The 16853-nt window shown below is 33.3% G+C and overlaps 1 pseudogene; it reads left to right on the forward strand.

Moving 5' to 3' along the window:
• Positions 1-10895: 10895 nt before the first annotated feature.
• LOC147384057 (putative LRR receptor-like serine/threonine-protein kinase At3g47570 pseudogene) lies at positions 10896-11889 on the forward strand (annotated as a pseudogene).
• The last annotated feature ends 4964 nt before the right edge of the window (positions 11890-16853 follow it).

Consider the following 16853-nt stretch of genomic DNA (forward strand, 5'->3'; position numbering starts at 1 on the left):
TAAGCTTGATAAAAAAAAAAACTTTGATAGTTTGTTTGTTTTAAAAAAAGCTAAAGTTTCCAAGTGATGAGCTCGAATTCCTAGAGCCCCAGCTAGTAATGTTGCAGTTCCTCTATTTAGCACGATAATTGGGATCATTGAAATACCAAGCAATCCATTTCTATTGACCCAATATTCAAACTTATTTAAGCAACTATTCCTTTTTTTGTTTGCTTAATATATAAGTTGATTTCAGTTCCGTCACTTTGTCGTGTTGTAAGGATCGAAGCTTGCTTATTATTTGTGAATAAAGAGGTACGTAAACTTAACATTGATAATGTAAATATTCTTTTAAACATTCCCAACTCAGTTAGGATTTAGAAATGTAATATTGTTCTTCCCTTTGATGGTTATCTCATCTATCATGTCTATCCTTACATAATCCAAGGTCAAGAACACTCCTTCAAGCTTGTTGCTTAGAAAATGAGCTTGTGGTATCACATATAATCACTTCACCACAACTCAATTCTTAATACAAATTATGATATTTATCGGTAATTGAGTGTGGAAAAAAAACCTAGGCTGTCCTTTTCATATACATGTGTTAGACATTAATTTTTGGGTTTAATTGTTATTTTTAATATTTATTGTAATCTATGAATTAATACATGAATTGATCATCACATAATTTGTATAGATAGAATGAGGTGTGGATTGATATGAGATATAGAAAAGAGATTAGGGTGTATGTTTAGAGGTAGATGATTATATCCCAATCAAGGAAAAATATATTAAATGTATGACAGAGGTTTTAATTTTTGTTACTTTTGTGCATCTTATGATGATTCTCTATACTCCTTGAGATATGTTTTGATGATGTCAGATCTTTGGAATCGGCATCATCAAAACAATAGACTTACCTAGTTTCCTTAGACCAAAAGGTATTTGACCTTGTAAAAATATATTTATTTTAATGTCAAATTAATTATTAATGTGTTGGCATACAGAACATGAAAAAAACTCATATTTGACAGTCCAAGACTATCGAATTTCATAAAATTCGATGGACAAAGGCGTCAAATTTTCATTTTCATTTTTTTTTTCAAATTATATTACTTCTATTTTTGAAAAAATTGGCAATTACTTCGAGTTGACTCGAAAAATTGGTTCAAATGATTTTGTGGGACAAAACAACTCGAAATTCATTAATTGAGTCGACCCAACCAATCTTGGATGACATAATATTCAAAAACATAGAGTACGAGTCACTCAAACCCAAAACAACTTGAAATTCATTAAGTGAGTTGATCTAACCGATTTTGGACGATAGAAAATTCTAAAACACAGATAGGAGTCACTCAAGCATATCATTAAAAAAATATATTTTGAAATTGTTCATTATTCTCTGCACAAGGAGCTGTCCAAGTGGTTTGGAAAGAAGTCTAGCCCTATCGCAATCAACTTGGCATTGAGCGGAAGACTTGAAAAGTGGGTAGGACATAACTCAAATCTTCTAACAACGACATGGGAAAATCTTTGTTTTTCATTAAAAGCCATCAACTTCACAAGAAAAGTGCCCCCTCCGGACTTTGGTGAATATTTTAGGATCGAAACCCCACTCCCACACCTTAGATATTGACATGTACCTATAACAAAGGGTACGAGTCTCTTGACTTTTTAACCTGATAATAAAGACAAAATATGAAATTGAATAATGATTAATGTACACGGTTTTAGTATGCAACTGAGGTAGTAAAAGAACAAAACCATAGATCTTTTTCATAGGAAAAAATTGTGGTTCTGTGCTTTTACCACGTCAACTGTGTACCAAACAGCGTGCATTAATCACGACTCAAATTATTCCCAATAACATCACATCAAGTGACGTGTACTAAAGTGATGTCTAGTCTTATTCCAATCAACTACGGCATTTTAACTCAAGACTTGTCCAAATGATTTGCATATACTATTCAAAATATAAAATAAAAAAGATGATAATTATGAGTCCGAATTATGATTTCTTAACAGATAAAAACATTAAATCAATGTCATTCTCATTTGCATCCTTATTATTTTGATATTATTCGTGATTTAATCATGAAATTCATAAAAATCACGTATTAATAATAAAAAAAATTAAATTAAGACAGAAAAATATCAGGATTTAGTCCGGTTGAAGACTTTGATGACTTTGATTATAACCATAAAATGAGCTAGCAGTCCAAGTGATGTGAGCAAAAGTCCAGTCTTTTAGTCTATCCGAATCGCACGGCATCGTAGCCTACCTTTTATCCAAGTGGTTGTTTGAGAGTCAAGTTTCCTGTCCACTAGATACAAAACCCTTAGTTTTGCAATAAACTTGAGAAATTGTATTTTGTGCCGAAAATATCCAAAATACCTTATGATGCTTATTTCCAAAGTGTATTTATTGCACTTTAACGTGTGATCCTAAGAGTACACGTTAACAAAAACCCAATATTTGAGATACATCCTTCTATTATTGAAATTGATTGCATGTCCTCCTTGACCTTTCACGTTAACAAAAACCCAATATTTGAGATACATCCTTCTATTATTGAAATTGATTGCATGTCCTCCTTGACCTTTCGTATCGCCTTATAGACACAAAATACAAAATCCTCAATTTTGAGGAGTAAAATTTGAATGGGCCTGTCCGCTTCAAAATTTTGGTGAAACCAGTGTCTTTAAATGACATGTAACCCCATAAATCTTGAAATTAATGTTATGCTTTTCACTTTTGTTAATATTTCAGATGCATCGTTCTATGATTTAAATTGATGGTATGTCCTCCTTGACCTTCATATTCTCTTGAAGACTAATGAAGAATGACCTAAATGCTCTCATCAAAATGATCTCAATGCCATAATCATCAACATAGTTCTTATCATCATCATAATTTCCATCACCATTATGACTAGTTTTGAAAAAGAAAAAATCGAGGATTCTAAAATCATTTTCTATTAGTCTATATGAGAAGACTGAGGTCAAGAGACACATACCAATTTGAATATATTGGAATAGTATCTCAAAAATTAATCACAACGTGGAGGGAAGTGGATGCTCTGCAGCAGCTTTTCCTATAATGCCCCTGTAGCACTATGTCTACAGTCAAGAGATTGTAATATTACGGGGGACACAAAACACTAGAGCCCAATGCCCAATTGTAGTAATGGTTTAGATCTGATTTTCAAAAAGAATTTGAAAAAAAAAACTGTTTTTTAACATCATCCAATTTTCAACAATTGTCAGCAGTGTAGGTTTTCTATGTGCTTACGTGGCATTTTGATAATCGTCCATAAGTGTTACAGTGGCTCTACAGGAAAAGTTGCTACAGATGATCCGCTTCCAACTCGTATCTCGATGAGAATCATCTATGATTCTGACACTCTATCTACGTCAGAAATGTAACCCCACAATGAACATTTTAATGTTACTTAAGCGTTATCCTTGCTAGACTCACTATTCACCTCTTTTTTTTTTCTATATATAGTTCACTCATAAAGACAACCACGCAAACCACTCACTAGAGCTTAATTACATTGTCGGTCATGATGAGTGTACTTCATTCCCTCATTTTCTTGTGCATTGGTTTACCAATAGGATTGGCCAAATCTAGCACCTTAGGGAATGAAACCGATCGACTCGCCTTGCTTGCCTTCAAGGATCTCATTCATGATCCTCAGCAAATTATGAGCTCTGGGAATGATTCTCTCCATTTCTGCGAGTGGACAAGTATTGTATGCAGTCGTCGACATCAAAGGGTGGTAACATTGGACCTACAATCACGAGGGTTGGTAGGCTATATGTCTCCCTATATTGGAAACCTCTCTTTCCTACATACTATAAATCTCTTGAACAACAGCTTCCAAGGTGCAATTCCCCAAGAAGTCGGCCGCTTGTTCAGACTTGAAATATTAAGAATGGGCAACAATTCCTTTAGAGGGGAAATTCCAGTCAATCTGTTCCAATGCTCAAACCTCAAAAAACTCAATCTAGTTAAACAACAAGTTTGTCGGGAAGTATTCCAGATTCCTTGGGTCAACTTAAAAGTCTAATTGTTCTTGGTCTTGGTCCAAATTTTTTTTCTGGTAGCATTCCTCCCTCTCTCTATAATCTCTCGTCTATAGCAATTTTTTCTATAGCAGATAACCAAGTAACTAGCAATCTTCCACTTGAGATAGGCCTCAATCTTCCCAATCTCAAATTATTTTTAATTGGACAAAATAATTTTTTTGGATCCATTCCTATATCATTTTTCAATGCTTCGCAACTTCAGAAGTTTGATATTCCTGAAAACAATTTTTTTGGAAAAGTCCCAATTGAGATGGGAAACCTAAATGGCTTTCAGCATCTAAGTTTAGCTTCCAACCATTTAGGAAATGAGGAAGAAAATTATTTGAATTTCCCAAATTCCTTGACCAACTGCACTAAGTTACAATCGTTGATTATATGTGGAAATCGGTTTGGAGGTAAGATACCAAATTTTATAACAGAAAATCAAATATTAGGAAGCATTCCTTCTGGAATTGGAAACCTCACTAACTTAATTACACTATCTATGGGGAATAACTTTCTCACCGGTAGCATTCCCAAGGGCATTGGGTTGATCCAAAAGTTGCAAATGTTGAAATTAAGTGGAAATAGATTGTCAAGATATATTCCTAATATTGTTTCTGAATACTGTTTTCTTATGGCAAAGAGAGAAGAAGTTAGAACAAATCTTAATTTTGAAATTGAATGTAATAGAAAAATATTACCTAAAAAGAAATGGTTGAGGCATGCACAAAGTACTGTTCTAAAACGAAATTCACCCTTGTTACGGTACCACAGTCTATAGGCATTCGTTTTGCAGGATTCAACAACCCACGCATCCAAAAGGGTACTCTAAATTGGAATGTAACTTTGAACTCGACAATGTTGTGTGCTCTCACAACGAATAATAAATTACTGATAATTCGAAAATATAAGAGCAGAGAAAATCAAGTGTGTTTAAACTGACTAAACATTGGATATAAATTAAAGAGAAAGTGACTGTTTAGAACAGTCACAAACCTATTCTGAACAGACACATTGTGTTAGAATAAAAAACGTGGCTTGGACCTTGATAATTAAAGCAAAAATGGGCATTTGCGCGCACCCACATGAGGTGTAAATCTGAGATTTTGCACCCCCCTGCGCGCATGTCGTACGTGCGCACACGCATTAAGGTTTTCGGACCGGAGGATCCAAATTTCAATTCAAACCTTGGGCCCGCCCTGCGCGTATGTCGTACGTGCGCACACGCATTAAGGTTTTCGGACCGGTGGATCTAAATTCCAATTGAAACCTTGGGTTTTCCTCTTGGGCCCCCGTGTGCATGCGTGAACCCGCCCACTACTTCTAACCACTTTAAAGCTATTAGAAGCACAACTATTTAAGAAATGCAAATCAATTCTTCTCCTAGTCGATGTGGGACTAAAATTACTCAAGGCAAAAACAAAACTATCAACTAAACATAAAACAATAAAGTAAAAAACATAAAGCATAAAGTATAAAGCATAAAGCAAACATGGGATTTAAATACCCTATAGTTAATAGATTGATTTATCATATGGTTGCAATTAAAGGAATATTAAAGGGATTTCCAATTCAACCCTCTAAATTTCAACAATCCCCCACATGAATGCAGAAAACTCAAAATAAAAATATATAAAATATATAAAGAGAGAGCACTTTGAACAACCATGTTTCAGTATAGGTGTCTTTTGAACTTGAACCTTTCTTAGTATAAGTCTATCGGATTACAAGTCGATCAGTGGACTTTAAGCCTTGAACTGTCAATCTTTAGTGTAAACCTAAACAATAGACTATACACACAGCTTACTCAATCAACTATCAAGTTTTATCGATGGTGTTCATTTTGGCCCTGAACATATCCTGGTATCATTGCTTTAGAGAGCTTAGCCTTAACTCTCATAGAATCGGCCCAATTCTATACTCATTTAGGTGTGCCTATGAAAAGTACCCTGATATACTCCACTTTTACAAGTATAGGCAACATTAAGAATTATAATTCAACCTTTCTTCTTTACAGGCAACACTAAACACTTCATAGGGATGGACTTGGAACACTCTGTTCCATTAGTGTTTTCTTTTTAAATTATATTCAACTGATTTTCCCATTGAACCTAATTTTTGGGATCTCCAATCAATTAGGTTGGGTTTCCATTGAAATAATTTTTAATCAATAGGCTTTAGGCTCATTCCCCTCGAAGTCGATGCAACTAACTCTCTAGATAATCCTTTTGTTAGAGGATCCGCCAAATTTTCCTTAGACTTTACAAAGTCAATGGAAATAATTCCATTAGAGAGTAGTTATTTTATAGAGTTGTGTCTCCGTTTAATATGCCTTGACTTGCCATTATATATATTATTTTTTACTCTTGCAATGACAGCTTGGTTGTCACAGTGAATAGATATTGCAGATACTGGTTTAGGCCAAATAGGAATGTTAACAAGAAAATTCTTTAGCCACTCAGTTTCTTCACCAGTCTTGTTCATGGCAATAAACTCAAATTCAATGGTGGAACGAGCTATGCACGTTTGCTTGGTGGATTTCCATGAGATTGTTGCACCTCCAAGTGTAAAGATATAACCACTAGTGGATTTCGATTCTTCCAAGTCTGATATCCAATTGGCATCACTGTATTCTTTCAATACGGCAGGATACCTATTATAATGCATCCTGTAACTCATGGTATACTTTAAGTATCTCATAATCCTCACCAAAGCTTCCTAATGATCATGTCATGGGTTGTTAGTGTATCTTCTTACTCTATTTATTGAATATGCAATATCAGGCTTAGTACAGTTCATAATATATATTAAACAACTAATAACTTGAGAATATTCTAATTGAGAAACACCTTTACCAATATTTTTCATAAACTTACAATTTGAATCAAAAGGTGTTTTTACAGGAATACAATCAAACTGATTAAAACGTTTTAGAACATTTTCAATATAGTGAGATTGTGATAAATCAAATCCATTATTATTCTAAGAATTACATTAACAGGACCTATGTCTTTCATGTCAAAATTTCTAGACAATAATTTTTTAGTTTGATTTACAACATTTATATTAGATCCAAAAATTAGCATGTCATCTACGTATAGTAATCACATAAGAATCAAAGATAGTTTTATAATAAACACACTTATCAGCTTCATTGATTCTAAATCCATTTTATATCATTATATTATCAAATTTTTCATGCCACTGTTTTGGAGCTTGTTTTAAACCATATAAGGATTTAATTAATCTACAAACTTTATTTTCTTGTCCTTTAATTACAAATCTTTCCGGTTGATCCATATATATTTCTTCATCAAGTTCTTTATTTAAAAAAGTAGTTTTTACATCCATTTGATGAATTTCTAATTTATCTGATCCTAATAACAGGAGAATAAGTATCAAAAAAATCAATGCATTTTTTTTGCTTGTACCCTTTAGCCACTAATCTAGCTTTATACTTATCTATAGTTCCATCAGATTTTAATTTTCTTTTAAAAATTTATTTACAACCAATTTTTTTATTACTAGGAGGTATATTAACTAATTCTCAAGTGTTATTACTCATAATTGAATCCATTTCACTATTTATAGCTTCTTTCCAAAATAGAGCCTCAAGTGTTGAAATTGCATCTTTAAAAGTCTAAGGAACTCCTTCTAAGAGAAAACTAATAAAATCAGGTCCAAAGGATGTTGTTATTCTAGTTCTCTTGCTTCTCCTAGGTTCTATATCAGATTCTTGTTCTCTAGGTTCATTACTAGATAATTCAATGTGAGATCTTTTTAATGATTTTTCAATTTTATCCTTACAATGATACACATCCTCAAAAAATTTAGCATCCCTGGATTCAATTATAGTGTTAGGATTAATATCATTTATATCAGATTTATAAACAAGAAATCTGTATGCACTACTATTAATGGCATATCCAATAAAAATACAATCTATAATTTTAAGACTTAATTTTGTTCTTTTAGGTAAAGGTACAATCACTTTGACTAAACACCCCCACACTTTCATGTATTTAAAAGTAAGTGTTCTATCTTTCCAAAGTTCATAAGGTGATTTTTCAGAATTCTTTAATGAAATTTTATTTAAAATATAACAAGATGTTAAAAGGGCTTCTGCCCATAAATTTAAAGGTACACCTGAACTAACAAGTAAAGAGTTTACCATGTCTTTTAAAGTTCTATTTTTTCTCTCTACTACACCATTCTGTTGGGGAGAATAAGGAACAGTGGTTTGGTGTATTATTCCATTTTCTTGACAAAATATAGTTAGAGGATTAGATTCATATTCTCCTCCTCAGTCAGATATTAAAATTTTTATTTTATTTTCAAGTTAATTTTCAACTTTAGATTTATAAATTTTAAACATTTCTAATGCTTCATCTTTACTAGTTAAAAGATATATCATACAAAATCTAGTGCAATCGTCAATAAAGTTATGAAATATTTTTTACCGCCTCTAGATTGAGTATATTTGAGATCACATAAATCATAATGTATTAATTCTAAAGGTTTTGTACATCTTTCAATATTTTAAAAAGGTTTTTTAGCAAATTTTGATTCAACACAATTTTCACATTTTTTTGATATATCAATATGCATTTTAGGAATCATACCACTATTCATTAATTTGATAACTGATTTATTATTAACATGGCCTAATCTAGCATGCCAAATATTAGAATACTCAGAAACATAAGCAAAAGAATTAATATTATTAATAAAATCAGATATTACATTGAATTTAAATAATCCATCACATGGATAGCCCTTGCCCACAAACATTTCATTCTTTGTAATTATACATTTATCAGACTCAAACACCATTTTGAAGCCTCTCTTACTTAAAAGAGAATCTGAAACCAGATTTCTTCGAATGTTTGAAACATGAAACACGTCATTTAGAGTTAAAACTTTGCCAGATGTGAAATTCACATTCTCTTTTCCTTTTCTGATCACAGCGGATGTGGAAGCATTTCCTATTAATAACTTTTCATCTCCAACGTTGTTGTAAGAGGAAAACATACCTCTCTCAGAGCATATGTGTTTGGTGGCTCCCGTATCCAACCACCAATCATTGGTATTTCCTACCAGATTCACTTCTAAAACAACCGTTGATAGGTTCTGAGTTTCAGTCACATTGACTTGTTCATGTTTCTGATGGTGTTGCTGATTTTTCCTTTTGCGACAGTCCTTAGTCCGGTGTCCAGGTTTATTGCAAAAATAGTAATATCCCTTGATCTTCTGGATATTGACTTTTGGATCATGCAAGTTTTTCTTTACATATTTTTTCTGGAATCCGGGTTTGAACTTTCTAGTGAATTTGGAAGGTTCTTCTTCCACTACATTCGCTTTAGAAATTATAGAATTTGTTTCACTCTTCTTCTGATTCCTACGGTTATCCTCTTCAATTCTAAGTCTTATCACTAGATCCTCGAGTTCCATTTCCTTTCTTTTATGCTTCAAATTATTTTTGAAGTCTTTCCAAGATGGTGGTAATTTTTCAATTATCGATCCAACTTGGAATCCTTCACTTATACTTATGCCTTCAACATGAATCTCATGAATAAGGATTTGGAACTCTTCGGATTGTGATACAACTGACTTAGAGTCTACCATCTTAAAATCTAGAAAACGCCCAACAACAAATTTCTTTGTGCCAGCATCTTCTAAAGTATATTTCTTTTCAAGAATTTCCCACAATGTCTTGGCAGACTCAATAGAGGAATACACCGTATAAAGAACAGTATTTAATCCATTTAGGATATAATTCCGGCACATGAAATTGGAATGTTCCCATTTCCGACACGTGAACCCGCCCACTACTTCTAATCACTTTAAAGTTATTAGAAGCACAACTATTTAAGAATTGCAAATCAATTCTTCTCCTAGTCGATGTAGGATTAAAATTACTCAAGACAAAAACAAAACTATCAACTAAACATAAAGCAATAAAGTAAAAAGCATAAAGCAAACATGGGATTTAAATACCCTATGGTTAATAGATTGATTTACCATATGGTTGCAATTAAATGACTATTAAAGGGTTTTCCAATTCAACTCTCTAAATTCCAACACCTAACTCCCTGGGGAACAACACTAATGTATTTTCTCTCAATTTATCAAACAATTTCTTAGTAGGAAACGTCATTCCAAAATTTAAGAATTATCATCTAGTACAGACTTTGGATCTTTCAAAAAATAACCTTAATGGAACCATTCTTGATTTATCGTCGCAATTACTACGTCTCATCTTAGCTGATAATTCTATGACTGGGCCCCTACCTTTGGAAGTGGGTAACTTGAAAAATCTTGAAGTGCTAGATGTTTCTGAGAACACTGTCTCAAGAAATTCCTAGCACACTTGGTGGTTGTTTGAGCTTACAACAACTTTATTTGTCAAGTAATTTCTTTCAAGGACCCATCCCCTCATCTTTTAGCTCTTTTAAAAATCTTCAACAATTAGATGTTTGGCATAATAACTTATCTGGAAAATTTCGTAAAGATCTAGATAACCGATTCTTTTAAAAAAATTTAGACCTGTCTTTCAATAATTTTGAGGGTGAGGTACCAATAAAGGGTGTCTTTCAAAATACAAGTGAATTTATATTTTCTGGGAATAATAAACTTTGTGGGGGCATCCCAGAACTTCAATTACCTGCATGTCCCATCAAGAAATCTAAGCAAAGAAGAACATCTCTTCCTCTAAAGGTGACAATTGGTATAATAATATCTGTATTGTCAATTGTGGGGGCATCTTTCCTTGTTATTTATTGGATGAGAAAGCCAAGAATGAAATCTTCTTCCACATTTTTCTTGCGTGACTTTTTTAAAAGGATTTCTTACAATGGACTCCATAAAGCAACGGAAGGATTTTCTTCAGCCCACTTGATTGGTATGGGAAATTTTGGGTCTATGTATAAAGAGGTTCTTCATCCAGATGACACACTTGTTGCAGTCAAGGTACTCAACTTTAACGTACGAGGAGCTTCCAAGAGTTTCATTACTGAGTGTAAAGCTTTAAGAAAAGCCCGGCATCAAAATCTACTCAAAATCATAACTGCATGCTCAAGTATGGACTTCAGTGGTAATGATTTCAAATCATTAGTTTTTGAGTTCATGCCTAATAGGAGTCTAGAGAATTGGTTGCATCCAAATTTAGATGAGAGACCTCAATCGAGAGACTTGAACTTTGGCCAGAGACTTAACATAGCAATCGACATTGCTTGTGCAATGGACTATCTTCATAATCATTGTCAAACACAAATTATTCATTGTGATCTAAAGCCAAGCAATGTTCTTCTTGACAACGAAATGATAGCTCATGTGGGTGACTTTGGCTTAGCAAAGATTCTCGCTATAAATGCAAGCAATTCCGGTAAAATTGAAACCAATTCAGTACTTGTTAAAGGATCCATTAGATATATACTTCCAGGTATGAATTTCATTTATGTTCAAAAATTTCAAGTTTTATATATATATATATTATTTTAATATTTGGAGTTGTTAATAGGAAAATGGCCAACTGATGCAATTTTCGAGGATGGTTTAAGCCTTCATCATTTTTCCAAAATGGCATTGAATGGGCGACTGATGGAAATTTTGGATCCGCACTTACGCATAGAAGAACATAATGAAGCTACCAATGATTTTGAAAATCAAAGATACAATACAATATATGAAATGCGAGAATACTTGATTTCCATGTTTAGAATTGGAGTTGCATGTTCTACAGGGTCGGTAGGTGATCGAATGGAAATCAAAGATGTGCTCATGGAGTTGCAAATGATTAAGAAAATGTTTATTGAAGATAGAACCCATCAATAGATAGATTAACACTCCCCAGTTGAGTTTAGATTTAAGTTTCGCTTATTGTTTGGTTTTTTTTTTTTATTGTAATTTTCTCTACGATTATCATTGGATACTTGTGTATGTAATATAGCTTTCAGGGCTTCCTTTAATGATTTAAATAGAATGTGTTTTACTCCAAATAAACTAAAAATGTAATGATTTTGTAATTTAACCTTACAGGGTAAGTAAAAAATTCTAGCGACGAGTACGCACCAGAATCGTAGATTTTTCCCTCGGGATACATAACTGCACAAACTACGAGGAATAAAAATTACTATTCTTGCACTATCACGTAAGTGAGTTTTTGAGTTAGCCCGTGAAGTTGAACTACAAAATAAGCGTTGAACTTGAAAAGGAGTAAAAAACAGTTCTGGGAGTAAAAAAAAGTTCTGAATGCCTTGGGAATATTAAAATACACTTTAAAAAGTTACAATCCAAAATATTACATTTATAAAAAAAAAATGTTGATATGCAAGCAAATTTATAAATAAAAGAATAATTGGCACAGAGATTCGATGGCACACCATTTTCGTTATATTAGCCAAAATCAAGAATTTGCAAGACCTACATGTAGGGGTGTCAATGGGTACACATTTAATTAATTAAAACCAAATCGAAGTCATTAGGTTCTATCCAATGGGTACCCACATATACCTAGAACTGATTTATTTGTCATTTCTTTTTATATTATAGTTTTTTTATGATTTTTTATTATATTTTAAAATTAATGCATGTTACATAAAGTTCTTTAATTTTTCATATAAATTATCGATTCGAGCTTAAAAAGAGCTCTCTTTCTAAAAACTTAATATTTTTATTTTGAAAAAAATCATTGACTTATATCTTCATTGTAACAAATTGTAACTACGTTAATAACTTTGTGTAGATAATATGTTCATTTTTTGAAAGAGAAAGTTTTATAATACATTGAACTTTTCCATCTTTGGCATTACGAACTTTTTAGAGAGACGAATCTTAGGGATTTGATTTAAAGCCTCGATACTTGCTGCGATTTCATTAATCCCTTTTATATTTTCAGGGTTGTTTCCAACTGAGTCATTATGTTGGCTAGCATTAAGCTCTCATTAAAGAGTTCTTCGTTTCCATCAAGTTCATAAACCTCTTGTAGATTCTTATTTGCGCTGCCTTCCGGTTCCTTGCCCTTTTGATCGTCAAAGTGGTTTTTTGATTGTGTGCTCTCACAATGAAGAATATTAATATACGGATGGTGATAAAATAGTGAAATTAGCAAGAGATCAAAGATATTTTTTGTGTTAAATCGACTAAATAGAAGCATTTAAATAAATCCGATATTTTGCACCCGTTTGGGTGTTAGTTGTACGTATGCACACGCATTAGGTTTTTAGACCAGTTGATCCAAATCTCTGTTGGAACCTTCAATTTTCCTCTTGGGCCCCTTGTGTGTGCCTGAGCTCATTGACTACTTTTATAAACTTTAAAACTAATAGAAATACAACTATTCAAGAGTTGCAAATCAACTCTTCTCCTAGTCAATGTGGGACTGAAATTACATAAGGCAAAAGTAATACTAACAACTAAAGTAAAAAAAACAAAAAAAAAGCATAAAACATAAATTTGGGATTGAGTTTTTATCCTATGGTTTAAAATCATTAATTATTAAAAGATTTTCAAATTCAACCCTCTAAATTCCAACACTCTCAACGTTATCTAGACCATAAATACATGGTATAATGTGATTGAGAATAAAACAATTTTAATATAGACATTTTAACTTTCAATCTACAATCGAGGCTAGATCTCTAGCAAACAAACAGTTGATATACGACAAAGAAAATAAAATCTTCGTAATTTGTTTTCAATTTATTTTTCTTGAGAATTCTTAGCACCTCCATTGGCAATTTGATGGAGAACCTCAACCCTTCAAAATATGTTTTTGTTGGTTAGTTTAAATAAACTCATAATCTTATGTTTTAGAACTTTTTGAGTTGTGTCATCAATCAAGGTTGACTCAATTCAAATGAATTTTAGGTTTTTTTGGCCCTAAAATATTATTTGAACCAACTTGCGGAGTCATAGCAAACTAGGCCCAATCAATTAAAAAAACTACACTAAGTCGTGTTAGAAATTTTATTTAAATTTTTTTTATTTATGATGGGGATGTCTGAACTTATGGGTCCCTACCCCAAGCACATGCAAGGCCCGCACATCACATGCACTGGGTAAGTGAGGGTGTGCCCTTGCGTGTGGTCCAAAGGAAATAGTGTTCATACTTGGTATCAAACTCACAACCTATGGACTCTCACCGTTTATTAGATCCAAGATTGCCATTGAGCTACCCCCTTAGGGTTAAAGTTATCTGTTATTTTTAATGTTTTTCAATAAATAAGTAAATAAATATAACTTTGCATTTTAAAACATTTGACAAGTTTATTGTCATGACCTTGATTTTTGGCCAATATTTATTTATTTTGTGCCTTAGTAGTCATTAAAAATTATCTTGATGCGTATATAGGTATGTCAATGTCATGTTGGACCACATTTTTTCACCGTTAAGGAATAGAGATTTGTTGTTTTGAATTTTATGTGCTAAGTTGGTGAACCAATGGCATATATGACTTGACATGTATTGAAAAAACAAGGGTTATAGTTTGGTGAAGAGAAAATTACAGGAGGAAATTTTTATTTGTTTTTTCAATACATGAGGTAGGTACCATTAGTTCATCGGCTAAGCACATAACATTCAAGACAACAAATTTTTGTTCATCCTTGACATATTTTTTTCTTTTATTATTTTAACCTTGTAAAAATATATTTATTTTAATGTTAAATTAATTATTAATGCGTGGGCACACAACATGAGAAAAAACTCAAACTATTCCTGATAACATCACATCAAGTGATGCACGGAAGTGATGTCTAATCTTATCCCAATCAACCCCGGCATTTTAATTCAAGACTTGTTCAAATGGCTTGCAAGTACCATTCAAAATATAAAATAAAAAGATGACAATTATGAGTTTGAATTATGATTTCTTAAGTAATAAAAATATCAAATCAATGTGTTCCCATTCGCATCATTATTATTTTTATATTATTTGTAATTTAATGATGAAGTTAGTAAAAGTCACATATTAATATAAAAAATTAATAATAATTAAAGTAGTAAAGAAAAATATCATAATTTAGTCGTGTCGGAGACTTCGGTGAGTGATTACAACCACAAAGTGAGGTAGCAGTCCAAGTCATGTGAACAAAAGTCCTAGTCTTTTGGTCTATCTGACTCACACTGCATTTTAGCTCACCATTTGTCAAAGTCGTTGCTCACAAGTCAAGTTTCCTGTCCCCAAGATGCAAAACCCTTAGTCCAATCACTTTGAAGCTAAAATTTTGGTGAAACCCATCAATTTTAGGATTAATGTTATGTCTTTGACTGTTGATATTTTATTTTTATTAATATTTGGGGTCTTGTTAACGTGGGCCTTTAAAGTGTAACAAATACACTTGAGAAATGAACGTGGCCTCAGTGTTAGGAGACTCGGGGAGATGAACGTGGTCTTGAGGGGAAAGTGGTTGTAGAAATTTGGGGTCGATCGGGACAACTTATGAAGAAAAGTCATAGAAAACAAGTACAAGCTGAGCCGGATAGGGTGGGAAAGAGGATCAACAAGACAACCATATGGGTGAGGGTTATGGAAGAGCATCATGAAGATCATCCCACTGTTCAAAATGAGAATAAAATTCAAATTGGGTCAAGGAAACCAAGTAAGGTTTTGGGAGAACACATGGTGTGGCAATCAGCCTCTAATGGAGGTCTTCTCAACCTTGTATTTTATATCTTCTTCGAGAAAGGGCAACCAATCACTTTCGTCCGACGAACTTTGGGAGGAGAATGTGCATGGGATCTTGGCTTTCAAAGGAACATTAACAAGTTAGATCTTCAAGAAATTGGTAGATTAGTCGGTGACGCTTCAAGTATCGAGTTTCGTATGGGAAGGTTACGGTACACTCATTCTACCAATCACTATGCAATAATGGAGACTCGCTATTTTCTCATGCTTCAATTTGAGGTCCAAAAGTGCCAAGCAAAGTCGCATTCTTCACATGGACGACGGCTTTACGAAGGATACAAATCACAGATTTGTTGATGAGGCGTGGATGGTATGGGGCGAGTTGTTGTATGCTATGTATGGAAAATGAAGAATCATTGGATCACCTTCTAATCCATTGCAAGCTCTCACATGGCATTTAGGCTCACTTTTTTAAGTTATATGGGTGAAAGCGCCCTCGATTCGCGGGGTGCGCGGATCCGCTTTTGACCCTTGAGGTTTGGGAGTCGCCACCTAGTTATTACGGTCTAGGAACCAAACTGACTCTACAATGGATAAAAAAGAACTAATCTACTATAGAAATCTGAATCTGGGGATCATGTTACGGGGTTGGAAGGTGTTAGGCACCAACCCCGCCCGGCCAATGCCGGTCTCTACTTATTCCAAATATAACTACATCGCTAATGACAAAACCTAGATTAAAAAAATAATGAAAAATCTTACCTTCGATTTGCAAAAGTACTATTCCCTCAGATCTGGTGAAAATAGCTCCTTGTACCGTACTTCTTGCTTCGTTCTGTCTCCGGATCTGATTTCTGATCTCCGAGGTAAGGTATCTCCTTCTTGGATCTGGATGCTTTTAATTTGTTGTGGATTTTTGGGGTGTTTTTGAAAGGTTTCTAGGTGTTTTTTAGGCTAAAATCGAAGTAGGGGTGTTAGGGAAGGAGTTGGGACTCCAAAATTAGGGTTTTGGGGAGGTTGTGGAGGCTTCTTCACCTACTTTTTCTAGGGTTTTTTCTTTGATACGAAAATAGGGTGTGGAGGCTCCTATTTATAAATTTTTTTAGGAGAATTAGGGTTTCTTTTAGGGTTTCAATTAGGGTTTAGACTTTGGTCTCACGAGATGGACTT

The sequence above is a fragment of the Akebia trifoliata genome, chromosome 15, assembly GCF_017979445.1.
Source record: "Akebia trifoliata isolate Shusen 1 chromosome 15, ASM1797944v1, whole genome shotgun sequence".
NCBI classification, from domain to species: Eukaryota; Viridiplantae; Streptophyta; class Magnoliopsida; order Ranunculales; family Lardizabalaceae; genus Akebia; species Akebia trifoliata.